We start from the raw sequence: 16,075 nt of genomic DNA on the forward strand, positions 1-16,075 counted from the left end.
AAGTTTATCAGTAAACACATTAAGATAAAGGGACAGTGCAGAGGACAATGCAGAGTGAATCTCCTACACTTGGCAAACACATATAATAAAACCATATACCTTTCTGGGGTGAAATCAAAGGTAACACACAAAAGTTAAAATTCATAAGCTTCACAGCATGTTGCCAAGATGGATGCAGAACAAAACAAAATGTAAGTTTTGGCCTCAATGAGACAGCCACTAGAGGCTGTATTAACCCTAATGTAAACATAGCAGTTTATTTCTGCTATAACAAGGAATGAAATCCTTAATATAAAAATACTCCTCTTTATATTTACTTCTAAATGTGTTTATACCTTTTAGGGCTTTATTAGTGCTGCACTTGCAGCCCACACATTTTATAAATGAGTAAAATAATTTTTTTTCCATTTAAAAAAAAGTCCCTGGGGTTTCATTCCTATGGTGGTTAAAAGTGAGCAATTGTTTAAAATTGGGTGCACTCCTAAAGGTAAGAAAAGGTTGGTCCGGGATAATACTAAAAATTCTCTATCTTTTTTTTCAAAAGATGCCTGTTCTTATTCATTATGGATGTAATGCTTTTATACTCATTATTAAAAATCAAAGACTAACTGTATTCTTTTATTTTTATCCTCTTCATAATTTTAATGATTATAATGTTGTAAGATTAAATCTTTTTGACCCATTCCTTCAACTTCTTTATATGCCTTTTCTAATATTTTAATAGGGTATTTTTTCTGTACAAATTTTTCTCTTAAAACATTAGCCTTTGTCTCTCTTAAAACAATAGTTTTGTCTGTACAATTACGCTGTAGTCTTTGGAATTGTCCTTTAGGGATATTCTCCAACCAGGGTGTGTAGTGTCCGCTGTTGTATAAAACATAACTGTTAGTGTCCACTGTGGCAAATCTAGCCACTTCTGAACTATATGTATTGTATGTTGTCCATAGGCTGAATGTATACTGTAGATCTTTACCTGTAATAATGCTATGTTGCAGCCGTTCGCATACTGGCCCCCGTACCCTGCCAGCACACAAAGCATTCGTTGACGGAACATGGCTATTCCGGCCGTTCACCGTACGAATGCGGGCTCCCCAGGTAGACCACACACTCACCAGCCGTGTGGCACCAAGTAATCGATTGCAACAATGTTGCAATCGGTAATCAAGGGCTCTCCTAGGTGGCCGCCGATCGGCTACCGACCATGCGGCGGTCGGCCATCTTGGATCCTTTGTCTCTGCAGCGGTGTTCGGTCGTCGAGAGCTTGGAACCGAAATCGGCTACTCAATGATCCGAACACCGCTGGACTTCCAGAGCGTTCGGGAGTGCCGCGTTTAGTATGTTGTGTTCCCCATAAATGTCCGGTACTGTTGGGCCGAACTCAATGTTTGAAGGTATTTTGTGCGGCGTTCGGTTGGTTTAGCTGGGATCGGAGCGGTATTCTCACTAAATGTGCCCGCCGACCCCAGCTATCTACCGAACGGTCCCTCGTCTAAAAGCGAGTAAAAATGTATAAAATATAGATTTCTGTATAAATTGTCGGTTTTGCGCCACGAGGGGATAATCCACTTAATCGTCCATTTTAGTGGGAGTATCCCTCTCGTGCCGCAATGCCTGTTGGGATAATTACAATGCCTGATGGGAGAAATCCCCTGTAATAACTGTAAGGAAACCCCTTGCACGGGGAACTGCATAAATACAGAAGTCTGTGAATAAAGCGAGTTAGTTGACTCCCAAACTGTGTTTCGTCCGGTTATTGGGAGGATGGGGAATATTGCCGTGCTTTCTGTCTTGACTGTGGATTTCCTGAAGATACCAACGGATATCGTGGACTAATATACTGCGTTCCGTTACAATTGGTGGCAAGCGACGGGATCCGAACCTTACAGCCGAAAAACGGAGTTCGTGTAACTGGAACTACCGAACGAGGAAAGCAAAGGCAATTCGTATGGAGATTGATTATACCATACTGAAACGACAGACTTTAAAGGAACTACTGGAAGCCAGAGGGAAAGTAGCCAGCAGCAAAAACAAGGCTACAATAATTGCCGAGCTGATGGAGGGAGACCAAGCCCGCAGCGCTACACCCCCAGTAGTTATGGAGGAAACGCTCTATGAAAGAGAGATGAGGACCAGGCTAGCGTTTTTGCCGCAACCGATATCAGATGCCATGTTGAATATGGTAATGGCAAATGTGCAAGAATATGTTATGGCACACAGCCCGCAACACACCCTGACTCGAACCGAGTCCAACACAGGGTCCCTCTACAACCCAGTAAAGGCCAAGATCCCGTACCAGGCCTTCAGGGCTTTTTGCGAGGAAAAGGACGAGATAGACGGGTACTTGCAGGACTTTGAAAGACTGTGTGATCTGCATGAGCTAGAACGGTCCGTATGGGTGCAACTGCTAGCAAGCAAACTAGCAGGTCGGGCAGCCGAAGCGTACCGTGCTGTACCCAGTGAGGACAGCAAAGATTATGCCAAAGTAAAACGCGCAATCTTGGAGAGGTATGCCATTACCCCAGAGGCATACCGGCGCAAGTTCCGACACTTACGCAAACCAGAGCGAGATTCGCACGCAGAATGGGCACACAAATTGGATCAAGCCTCCCAAGGGTGGATCCAGGCCAGCAACGCCACCACCATGGAGGAATTACGCCAGCTGATGTTGCTGGAACAATTTTTTAATGGATTATCCCCGGAGACGCAAGAATGGGTGCGGGACAGGAAACCCCTCACCCTAACGGAAGTGGCTAGATTGGCCGATCAACACTTTGATGCCCGGAGACCCCAGGGACCCGTAGCCAAAATCTACTCCCGACCCCCAGGACTACCTAGCGCTACACCACCTCTAGCGCCCACCGCTGCCCCGTTCCGTCCCTCACAAGGACAGATACCGCCACCTTCCAGATACAACGGGCGGGCCAACATCCAATGCCATTCCTGTAAACAATGGGGGCATATGGCCCGAGAATGCACCCAGAATCGCAGCAGGCCCACCTGGAATCAGGGCCGTCCAAACCCCGCACCCAGGGCGGCTGCTCACCATTACCAGAGGGAACCCGCCACTCAGGATTTATGGAGTGTGCAGGCGGAGGAACCTCTGGGTATCTTGCACGAAGTCATGTCGGTCCGGGCCACTGATAACCGGCAACATCACCGACAACTGGTCACACTTGAGGGAAACGAGGTTCAGGGACTGCGGGATTCGGGAGCTACCTTGACCCTGATAGCCCCCCATTTGGTTTCGGAGGGCACGCATACCGGCGGATCTGTGGCCGTTCGGGTAGCCGGGGGAGCTGTATACCGACTACCCACGGCGAAAGTACATTTGAACTGGGGTGCGGGAGAGGGGACAGTAGAAGTGGGGCTAATGCAGAACTTACCAGCAGATGTTGTGCTAGGGAATGATTTGGGTCAGATGACCTCTGCCTTTGTTCCACAGGCCCCCTACCAGGAAGCCCATCCAGTAACCACACGGCAACAGGCTCGCACCACGGCTACACCGATACACTCTGAGGCTCAGGTAAGAGACCACGACTTCCACCCGACTTCCCTATCCTGGGATACCCCGACTACCTTTGCCACTGAAGTACAGACCGATCCCACTCTACAAGTTTATAGGGACCGGGCACAAGCTGACCAGGCCGGGCTAGAGGGGGAGCACTACACGTGGGAGAAAGAGTTATTGTACCGTATCACGGCCAAAGACGTGGGGGGGTCTGTCACCTTGACTAACAAACAGCTAGTGGTACCCCGGAAGTATAGGCAGGAGCTGCTCAGAATTGCTCACGATATCCCCTTGTCAGGACATCTAGGGATGACCCGTACCCGATACCGCCTAACGCATGCGTTCTTCTGGCCCGGAATCTCCCAGGATGTACGACAGTATTGCACCTCCTGCGACGTCTGCCAGAGAGTAGGTAAGCGAGGGGATCGCCACAAGGCCAAATTATGCCCCCTCCCCATTATCGCCGAACCCTTCAGCAGGGTAGCGGTAGATATAATAGGGCCCCTGCCAAAACACAGTCCCTCTGGGAAAAAGTACATCTTAACCGTGGTGGACTACGCCACTCGATATCCCGAAGCGGTAGCCCTCTCTAACATTCACGCCGAAACCGTGGCGGAAGCTCTAATAAAAGTATTTTCCCGGGTAGGGTTTCCCCAGGAAATAATATCCGACCGGGGCACCCAATTTACTGCTGAGGTTACCCAACAGATGTGGAAGGTGTGTGGCATTAAGCCAATAGTCAATTCAGCCTACCACCCCCAGTCCAATGGACTATGTGAACGATTCAATGGGACGCTGAAGCAGATGCTTCGGACGTTCGGGGAAACACACAAAGACTGGGAGAGGTTCCTACCTCACCTGCTCTTTGCGTATAGAGAGGTTCCCCAAGAATCGACCGGGTTCTCCCCATTTGAACTATTGTTCGGGAGAAGAGTACGGGGGCCCTTAAACTTGATTAGAGAGCACTGGGAGGGGGAGAGTACCGCTAGCGAAACCCCTATCGTATCGTATGTACTGGAGTTCCGGGACCGACTGGAGGCGCTAACCCAGGCTGTGCACACCAACCTCCAGGCGGCCCAGCAACGTCAGCGGCGATGGTACGATAAGGGAGCCAGGGACCGCAGCTTTCAAGTGGGACAGAAAGTTTTAATTTTAAAACCTGTCCGCACAGACAAGCTGCAGGCCATCTGGCAAGGCCCATACCAGGTAGTGGAACAGCGATGCGACACTACCTATGTGATCGGCCCCTGCTCAGGGGTGGGGAAGAGACGCATGCTTCACGTAAACATGCTCAAACCCTACCACGAGCGGATAGAGGATGTGACGGCAATCTGTGCCTCCGCCATAGAAGATCAGGAGAACTTGCCACTACCTGATCTATTAGAACCGGAAGAGCCGGTAGAGCCCTCCCGGGGAGTTCAACTGGGGGAGCGGCTAAGCCCTCGCGAGCGTGCCCAGATACAGGCGCTGATCGTAGCTAAAGGGGCTACCTTCTCCAATTTACCTGGGTACACTCCGCTGGCCACCCACCGAGTTGAAACTCCGGGACAGCTACCTATGCGACAGGCGCCATATAGGGTTCCGGAATCAGTCCGGACCCATATGAAGGCAGAGCTGGAGGAAATGCTACAGTTAGGGGTTATCGAACCCTCAGATAGCCCCTGGGCATCGCCGGTAGTCCTGGTGCCGAAAAAGGACGGCACGACCCGATTTTGCGTTGACTACCGGAGGCTGAATGACAAAACAGTGTCTGATGCCTACCCGATGCCCCGGATAGACGAACTACTAGATAAGATGGCACGGGGTCAGTATCTCACTACCATTGACTTATGTAAGGGATACTGGCAGATTCCCTTAGCCGATGATGCCATCCCCAAGTCGGCGTTTGTCACTCCGTTTGGCCTGTACCAGTTCAAGGTCATGCCCTTCGGAATGAAAAACGCCCCGGCTACGTTTCAGCGGATGGTAGATCGGCTACTGGACGGCTTCCAGGACTATGCCTGTGCCTACCTGGACGATATAGCCATCTTCATCCAGACCTGGGAAGATCACCTCCAACATATAGGGGCGATCCTAGACCGTATTGGGGAAGCCGGGTTAACGCTAAAACCCAGTAAGTGCCATGTAGGGATGGCCGAGGTGCAGTATCTAGGACACCGAGTAGGGTGTGGGCAGCAGAGACCCGAGCCAGCCAAAATTGAGGCCGTAGCTAAGTGGCCTACCCCCAGGACCAAAACCCAGGTGCTAGCGTTCCTAGGGACTGCAGGGTATTATAGGAAATTTGTGCCCGACTACAGCACCCTGGCCAAACCCCTGACGGACCTGACCAAAAAGAATCTTCCCCGACAGGTTGTCTGGGCCCCAGAGTGTGAGCAGGCATTCCAACAGCTCAAGACCGCCCTAACTAATGCTCCTGTGTTAACGGCTCCTGATCCAACTAAAAGATTTCTTGTCCACACAGACGCTTCAATGTTTGGATTGGGGGCAGTGCTAAGCCAGGTGGGAGCCGATGGCGGAGAGCATCCCGTAGCATACTTAAGTCGCAAGTTGTTACCCCGTGAAGTGAGCTACGCCGCCATTGAGAAGGAATGCCTGGCCGTGGTGTGGGCCCTTAAAAAGTTACAGCCGTATTTGTATGGACAACCTTTTTCTCTACTCACAGATCACAACCCGTTGGTGTGGCTAAACCGTGTATCTGGGGACAATGGCAGGCTGCTGCGCTGGAGTTTGGCGCTGCAGCCCTTTGACTTTACCATTCACTACCGGCCAGGAAAACAAAACGGTAACACCGACGGGTTATCCAGACAGACTGAATTAGAAAAGTGATCTGTGAGTACTCCCCCGGACATCCCCAAGCCGATCCGTTGGGATCAGACTGTGTATGCCGGCTTGGTTCTGGGGGAGCATTGTGGCAAATCTAGCCACTTCTGAACTATATGTATTGTAGGTTGTCCATAGGCTGAATGTATACTGTAGATCTTTACCTGTAATAATGCTATGTTGCAGCCGTTCGCATACTGGCCCCCGTACCCTGCCAGCACACAAAGCATTCGTTGACGGAACATGGCTATTCCGGCCGTTCACCGTACGAATGCGGGCTCCCCAGGTAGACCACACACTCACCAGCCGTGTGGCACCAAGTAATCGATTGCAACAATGTTGCAATCGGTAATCAAGGGCTCTCCTAGGTGGCCGCCGATCGGCTACCGACCATGCGGCGGTCGGCCATCTTGGATCCTTTGTCTCTGCAGCGGTGTTCGGTCGTCGAGAGCTTGGAACCGAAATCGGCTACTCAATGATCCGAACACCGCTGGACTTCCAGAGCGTTCGGGAGTGCCGCGTTTAGTATGTTGTGTTCCCCATAAATGTCCGGTACTGTTGGGCCGAACTCAATGTTTGAAGGTATTTTGTGCGGCGTTCGGTTGGTTTAGCTGGGATCGGAGCGGTATTCTCACTAAATGTGCCCGCCGACCCCAGCTATCTACCGAACGGTCCCTCGTCTAAAAGCGAGTAAAAATGTATAAAATATAGATTTCTGTATAAATTGTCGGTTTTGCGCCACGAGGGGATAATCCACTTAATCGTCCATTTTAGTGGGAGTATCCCTCTCGTGCCGCAATGCCTGTTGGGATAATTACAATGCCTGATGGGAGAAATCCCCTGTAATAACTGTAAGGAAACCCCTTGCACGGGGAACTGCATAAATACAGAAGTCTGTGAATAAAGCGAGTTAGTTGACTCCCAAACTGTGTTTCGTCCGGTTATTGGGAGGATGGGGAATATTGCCGTGCTTTCTGTCTTGACTGTGGATTTCCTGAAGATACCAACGGATATCGTGGACTAATATACTGCGTTCCGTTACATCCACCTTTTTAAAAAAGTTGTAACGTATGGAGTGAAGGGTTAGTGATGGCTGTGAAGGGTAAGTGATGGCTGTGTGTAGAGGTACTGTAGCAGAAGGCAGAGATTGCCCAAAGTAAGTCATGAGCTGCAGGAAGAAGAAATATGGGGAAACTGAAAATATTTGTTTTCAGCGAAGTCTCCCGAGTATAACAGTACCCCCATGTACAGGTTTTATAGTGGTTTTGAAAGTTACAGATTCAAATATAAGGCTGTTTTTTCACATTTAAATTTGCCAGAATGGTTATTATTATTACCGTATATACTCGAGTATAAGCCGACCCGAATATAAGCCGAGGCCCCTAATTTTACCCCAAAAAACTGGGAAAACTTATTGACTCGAGTATAAGACTAGGGTGGGAAATGCAGCAGCTACTGGTAAATTTCTAAATAAAATTAGATCCTAAAAAAATTATATTAATTGAATATTTATTTACAGTGTGTGTATATAATGAATGCAGTGTGTGCGTATGAATGCAGTGTGTGCGTATGAATGCAGTGTGTGCGTATGAATGCAGTGTGCGGATGAGTGCAGTGTGCAGATGAGTGCAGTGTGCGGATGAGTGCAGTGCGCGTATGAGTGCAGTGCGCGTATGAGTGCAGTGCGCGTATGAGTGCAGTGAGCATATGAGTGCAGTGCGCATATGAGTGCAGTGCGCGTATGAGTGCAGTGCGCGAGTGCAGTGCGTGTTTATGAGTGCAGTGTGTGTGTGTATGAGTGCAGTGTGTGTGCGTATATATTAATTGAATATTTATTTCCAGTGTGTGTATATAATGAGTGCAGTGTGTGTGTGTATGAGTGCAGTGTGTGTGAGTGCAGTGTGTGTGAGTGCAGTGTGTGTGTGAGTGCAGTGTGTGTGTGAGTGCAGTGTGTGTGTGAGTGCAGTGTGTGTATATGAATGAAGTGTGAGTGTGTGATGCAGTGTGTGTGATGCAGTGTGTGTGATGCAGTGTGTGTGAGTGCAGTGTGTGTGAGTGCAGTGTGTGTATATGAATGAAGTGTGAGTGTGTGATGCAGTGTGTGTATATGAATGAAGTGTGAGTGTGTGATGCAGTGTGTGATGCAGTGTGTGTTTGTGTATGTGTTGGTGGGGGTGGGCATTTGATATATTAATTATTATTATTTTTTTATTATTATTATTTATTTAATTATTATTATTATTTTTTTTTATTATCTTTTTTTTTTCGTCCCCCCTCCCTGCTTGCTAGCTGGCTAGGGAGGGGGGCTCCTTCCCTGGTGGTCCAGTGTCATTGGTAGTTCAGTGGGGGAGAGGGGTGCTGGCAGAGCTGTACTTACCTTTCCTGCAGCTCCTGTCAGCTCCCTCCTCCTCGCGCGGTCTGTGCAGCTCCCTCTGTCAGCTCCCAGTGTAAGTCTCGCGAGAGCCGCGGCTCTCGCGAGACTTACACTGGGAGCTGACCGAGGTGCTGAATGGACGGCGCGGAGGAGGAGAGAGCTGACAGGAGCTGCAGGAAAGGTAAGTACAGCTCTGCCAGCACCCCTCTCCCCCCAGTCTGTATTATGGCAATGCAAATTGCCATAATACAGACTCTGACTCGAGTATAAGCCGAGTTGGGGTTTTTCAGCACAAAAAAATGTGCTGAAAAACTCGGCTTATACTCGAGTATATACGGTATTTTATTATTTATATAGTGCCATCAGATTCTGTAGCGCTGTACAATGGGATATGTTGCCTTTGAGAGCGTATGGTAGCCCAGGAATGAGAATTACCCCCATGATGGCATACCATTTGCAAAAGAAGACAACCCAAGGTATTGCAAATGGGGTATGTTCAGTCTTTTTTAGTAGCCACTTAGTCACAAACACTGGCCAAAGTTAGCATTCCTAATTGTTTTTTGCATTTTTATCACACAAACAAATATAAATGCTAACTTTGGCCAGTTTTTGTGACTAAGTGGCTACTAAAGAAAAATAGACATACCCCAAATTGAATACCCTGGGTTGTCTACTTTTCAAAAATATATGGTTCGATGGGGTAAAATGTCCCAAATAGGACATGGGTGCATGATGACCAACTGTGAAAATTCCAAGTTGGAAAACTGGAATGTGGACCCTCCAAATAAGGTCTTTTAGGCCCCAGAGAACCCGATACACCTATACATGTGTGGTATCACTGTATCTCAGGAGATGTTGCTGAACACATATTGGGGTGTTCTTTGGCAGTAACCCTTAAAGTTCTCTTTACATGTATTCTTAAATTGCTATGTGAATCAAATAAATCACCAATTATTATTAAAAAAAATTATTTGGCATAGATTGTTGGTAAAATGGTTGCATGAAAAGAGTCAAAATACCTCAAGTTTAACCCCTTAAGGACCAAACTTCTGGAATAAAAGGGAATCATGACGTGTCACACACGTCATGTGTCCTTAAGGGGTTAATACCTTAGGTTGTCTTCTTTTAAAAAAATTATATACATGTGAAGGGTTATTCAGGGATTCCTGACAGATATCGGTGTTACAATGTAACTTGCGTTAATTTTGAAAAAAAAAATGGTTTGGAAATAGCAAAGTGCTACTTGTATATAGCCCTATAACTTTCCAAAAAAAGCTAAGTACATGTTAACATTGGGTATTTCTAAATTTAGAAACTTTTTAGAAAATTTAGCACGGGTGTTTTTTGGTGGTTGCAGATGCTTAACAGATTTGGGGGGTCAAAGTTATAAAAAGTATGTTTTTTTACATTCTTTCATCATATTTTATAAAAAAAATGTATAATAATTTATATGATATGATGAACATAGTGGTATCTTTAGAAAGGCCATTTAACGGCGAGACAAACGGTATATAATACGTGTGGGTTCAGTAAATGAGTAAGAGGAAAATTACAGCTAAACACAAGCACGGCAGAAATGTACAAAGAGCCCTAGTCTCAAACGTTAAGAAAATTGAAAAGCGGTCTGGTCACTAAGAGTTAAACCACAACAGTTTGCTTATCAAGAATTAGAAAGATTTAGGTATTTAGCACTGCTTGAAACCACAGTACTGTTAAGATGGCAAATCTCACACTGGCAAAGCAATGTCACAGAATCATAATTAAGTACTTTTCATGCCAAATACATTAAAATTGTATTTCTATTCATATAAATGTTATCAAATGCATTTCTTCATGACTGCACTTTTATTAATTATTTTTCGTTACTGAAAGAAAGATGCATGAAAAGGAAATCATTATTTCCCTCTGTAAATAGAACACTTTTTAAACAAAGTACTCTACCACCACCTTGACTTATACTCTTCACTTTTGGTATCGTCAACTCTTTCTACTTTCTTGGGTAAGTGTAGCTTATGCTAACGTAATGAATCTATAATCTTAATTTTAATAATGACAGGAGGCGAATATTTTGCATAACTTTTTTTACTTATGCCTCCAGCAGCACAGGTCAATCATAAAACTTAAACCAATCAAAACAAGTGACACATTCCATGTAAAGCCCTGACAGGCACAGCTCCTCCTCTTTCTTTGGTGTGTCAGTTAAAAGTCAGTTACAAAAACTGGAGCCACAATGTGAACTTTGCAAACACTTGATAATAGTAGATAGTAGAGCCGAAGAACGGAGAATTCCAATATGTCCAATCTTGAGACCGTAGAAGAGGGTCCAACTGAAAAGAACAGAAATAAGTGAAAGGCAATGGTAATAAATGGATGTCCAACATAACATGGATAATCAATTAGAAATGTTATATTAGTATATATACGTATCAACTTAGGATATTGAATACGAGATGTGCTATATATCCACATACTGCAGTAGACAACTCATCATTCATGTACTACCACCAGACAAATCAGCGTATCTAGACTTATACAATCAGTATGAAAACCATAACTGAATAAACCAACAAGAAAACGTAAACAGACTAGAATACAATACCCGTCAAAGGGAGGGAAGCCAAGGGAGAGAAAATATTTGCCTACCGTCATTATTAAAATTAAGATTATAGGTACATTACATAAGCATAATCTACAATTTTACATCATGACAGGAGGCTTTTTTTTTTTTGCATTTTTTAATGGTGTGCCCGAAAAGCAAAGGAAGCATGGGAAGTCTGACAGAAATAAAATAAGAAGTTGGCCTGCCTGAAGACCGAAGAGATGCAGTAACCTTCACATAACGTAGTAGAGTGTTCACCACACAGAGACGGGGAACCTTTGGGAAAATACGGATGACATGGATGTAGAATCCATCTCGTAGTTTGTGTGTTCGTCCGTGAGTCAAAGAGATCTACGTGGAACAGTCCTCTGACCGTTCTCAGCATGGCAAATACCAAGGTGTCCAGTCACCAATTTCTGCTGTCCCATTTGTGATCCCTGGAAGAAACTCTGCTCGGAGAGTGAAGTTGCAGGGAAGGCAAAGTCAGTAACTGGTTCTCATTGCCTCTGTCAAGGCATGAGATCTGGCTCCGCCCAGATGGTTAATGTATTGAACTGCTTACATATTGTCAATGCGGATTTGGAGGATACCTCAATGTCCTTGGCTAAGTTGCGGATCGCAAAGGATCCCGCGATCAGTTCCAAGCAATTTATGTGAAGGGGTGTCTCTTTCCCTGACCATGGGTCCCGTTTGAAAGCGTGTATGCAGTGAGTTCTCCAGCCCCAGAGGCTGGCGTCCAACAACACTATGAAATCCGGTGTGGACCCGACGATGGCTCTGCCATTCCAGGCTTGCATACGTAGGAGCCGCCAATGAAGTCACGTTCGCACCTCCTGTTTTACCGGTACCCAGTGGTCGTAGGTGTGTCCTTTCCGCTGGTAATGGTATAAAAGAGGAATGAAGTCCCACTACTCGGGCGAGGAGCCAAAGGGGAACCGAATCTTCTAGAGTATACAACGAATCTCCTTACGAATTGAGGCCACTTTCGCAGTGGGAAGACATAGGACACATTTTGTTGAATCTATTTCGAACCCAAGGAATTGGACTACTTGGGATGGGGATAGAGTTGATTTTCTTTAAGTTCACTATAAATAAAACTATAAACCTCGCTTTAGAGCGTAGTCCGGATGCGGACTTGCAGAGTATCATCATGTCTTCTAGATAGATAGGGTAACAAGTGAATTGGCATGGTCGGTCCCGTCAAATGAAACAAATGCATGGATGACTCTCTGATTGGAACCTACAGGTATGCATTCTTCAAGTCCAGACAAGTGAACCAATCATTTGCGAGGAAGAGATTCTGCGCCATATGGATATCATCCCTCTTTTAGTGACGATACCACTGTGTGGTCTGTGTTCTGGGACCGAAAATAGACTCGGTTCAGGTACAGAAGTACACATGTTAAAACACAGAGCAAGCCTAGGGTTTACCTAGGTTATCAGGCAATCAAAGCCCACTGTTTAGTGAGGCAGTATTGGCAGGCAGCCAGAAGAGGGGGTTACCCTCTGTGTGACCGGGATTAGTGGTCTATATGTAAATGGGGCTATAGGCACATGAAATTGGGAGACGTGAAACCGTGTTACAGTGCCTCAATGGGTTCAGAACGCTTGGGGGGTCACCTCTAGAGATCCGTTCGCCACTACTGGGCGGATATATGTATCGCTTGGCGTTCATCCCAGGGCTAGGGGGGGGGTTACCTCTATAACGATGTGAGTAGCAATTAGTTGGTAAATGCACATATGTTAGTGGGGGGGTCACGCCAGAAGTAAGGGGGTTCACCCCTATCGGTAATGCCTCAGTAGTGCACAGTCCATCTGGGGGTTCACCCCAGGCAACATACCATATGCCCTGTTATTTGAGACAGGAGAAAGTATGTGTATATATATATACACATGGGGCTTCACCCTTTGATAAATTGTGGGGTCCACAGCCTGAGAAAATAAGCTATGGTGCAGCAAAACCTGCTGGTTAGATATATGACACCATGTATACAGTACAATTATCAGAGTAACAAGATGAATTAAAGGCTTGAATTCAAACATATCCAAAAAGCTTGTTTGTGAACTTCTGAACAAACATCTTGATTGTAAACTTCTGAACAGTGTAGCTGCAGCAGTTGTAATAATATATATATTTTACCAACACCATTTTATTCCACAGGAAAAAGCCTTATAACATCAACAATCTTTATTTAAAAGGGCCTGACAAAGGTGCATCTCATATAGCACCGAAACGTGCGTCAGGCGTTTTTCTTCCTGGGTTATGGGCACTGGGTACGGCACTTTATTATGATTTAGACTAAGGTGCCTTAGATGAAGGCGCTTTAGTAGCGCCGAAACACACATCAGGCTTTATGACTATATTTTTTTTATTTTATTTTCACGGCACTCTTTAGTTTGGCACTTTTTTTAATTATGGTTAGAGGATTTATATAGCATACCCAAAGTGACTATTCTCTACGATGGGGGGTTTCTTAGGGTATTTTCAACAGGAAGGAAATTATTATTAAGGGACTTATCTCTATGGCTTTTTAGTGTACAGTCTATTTACCATCCATATATTCAGCTATTGACTTATGAGGTAGTATGTATACTACAGGTTATTGTGCTTAGCTGTTTAACTTTTAACCGTTAAGGTGGATACTTTTGCATAGCCCTTATTCTATTTCTCCAGATAGTGACCTTGAAGTCGGATATATTATATACTATTAGTCTAGTGAAGGCTTGTTTTTTTATGCTTCTGTCTCCTGTTACATTTATCTAGATATTTTTGTAGAACAACTGTGAGACATATTGTTTCAATATTTTAACAGAGCAGGTGTGTACAATCGGATAGATCTTAGACGCTGGTAACAATAGGCTACATACACAGTTTATTCTGCCGGTGCATTTGCATCTGGCACTACAGACTAGCTTCATTGCAAGTGATACATACTTTCATTTTCTTCACCTGGTGGTGAGGGTTATAGTATATAGATTTCCACCTTATATTTCATTCACTATTTGCCATTCAGCAGCCTCCTATATTCTGCTTACCCTTCTCCCCATCAGGTTTGCTGAGCTCATTAGCTCTCCTTACGGATTTAGATGTGGTGTGATGATTTTATTTTGATACTTATGTTCTCTAATAAAATGTGATTTTAACTGTATATATTTACTTGCAAACCTAGGGAACTTTATTGTGTCCACTGGACTTAATGTCCTTGAATCACTTCAGTGTTCATTTATGATTTAGCACGTTTTGAATTACATGTTGTTATAATTTTTTTTCTATTTATTTTCTGCTCCTATGTCTATCGAGTTTACCAGGGAGAGAGGCTATTTAATTTCATTACTACCGGCTGTTTTTGCTGGCAATAGATTTTTTATTTGCTACTCTCTACCTATAAACTCTGATAGTATTTAATCCTCTGGGTATCAACTAGGATACAAGTGTATATACATTTTTGACAACTTGACCTGGCTGTTCTCTATCACTTATATCTGCCACATCCTATTAGATACTTGATTGATATCCCTTAAGAGTACCATTGATATACTGATTACTTTTAGGGGGATAGGAAACTAGTCTGTGTATTGAGCCACTAGTTCATAATTAAGATTTACAATACACAGATTCATAGGATATATTTGACCAGGAGATATTTCACTATATAACACTAGATATATGATCAGGGGGATGTTCTCTTACACCAAGAGCCATATCTAATAAAGCTCATCTGTATATATACTTGGACTCCACCTGAACCTAATGATTCTGAGTTGTTATATATTTGTCACAAAGGAGCATTAGGATTTTTTTGTTTTTTTTCTTCATTATTTTTTCACCAGATCCCATTTATACTATTCACCTCATTGTAGGTATTTTTATTTTTGTAGTTACTATTTTCATAACTACTTTCATCTCCAGGTGATACAGTGACTCATAAACACTGTATGTGCTGGGATTCTATGTCTCCTGGAGTCTTGGTTTGTTGCTAAGGATAGCTGGATCCACCTGGACTATTTTCTAATTATAGTGCCTTAGGTGGTACATACTATTCTTTACTTGTTTGTTTGCTCCATAATAAAACTCATATGTTCCTTAGCAGGTCTTTTAATTAGGAAAACCCAACCTCAGAGTTGGCCAAAATTCATCCACAACAATGTGAGACACTAACACTAACACTAACACTAACAAAGTCTGCACTTCTCCATTCCTCTCGCCCCACCACTTGCCCACTTGATCCTGTCCCATCTCACCTCATCAGATCTCTCTCCCCTTGTCTTGTGCCTATCCTAACACACATCTTTAACTGCTCTCTCTCTTCTGGCACTGTTCCTGCTGACCTTAAACATGCCACTGTAATACCTATCCTGAAAAAACCATCTCTTGACCCGTCCTCCCCCTCGAACTATCGTCCCATATCCCTGCTCCCTTACTCATCAAAGCTTTTGGAAAGACTTGTCTTTACCCGTGTGTCTCACTTCCTTAATTCCAACTCTCTCCTTGACCCTCTTCAGTCTGGCTTCCGCCCTCTCCACTCTACTGAGACCGCTCTTATCAAAGTGACTAATGACCTAATCTCCGCTAAATCCAAAGGTCACTACTCCATATTAATTCTCCTTGACCTCTCTGCTGCCTTTGACACAGTTGATCATTCTCTCCTCCTTCAAACTCTTCAATCACTCGGTCTCTGTGACTCTGTCCTCTCTTGGTTTTCCTCCTATCTCTCCCAACGCTCATTTAGTGTCTCCTTTTCCAAGGATACCTCCTCCCCTCGCCCTGTCTCGG

This window comes from Pelobates fuscus, chromosome 1 (assembly GCF_036172605.1).
Source record: "Pelobates fuscus isolate aPelFus1 chromosome 1, aPelFus1.pri, whole genome shotgun sequence".
In the NCBI taxonomy this organism is placed as follows: Eukaryota; Metazoa; Chordata; class Amphibia; order Anura; family Pelobatidae; genus Pelobates; species Pelobates fuscus.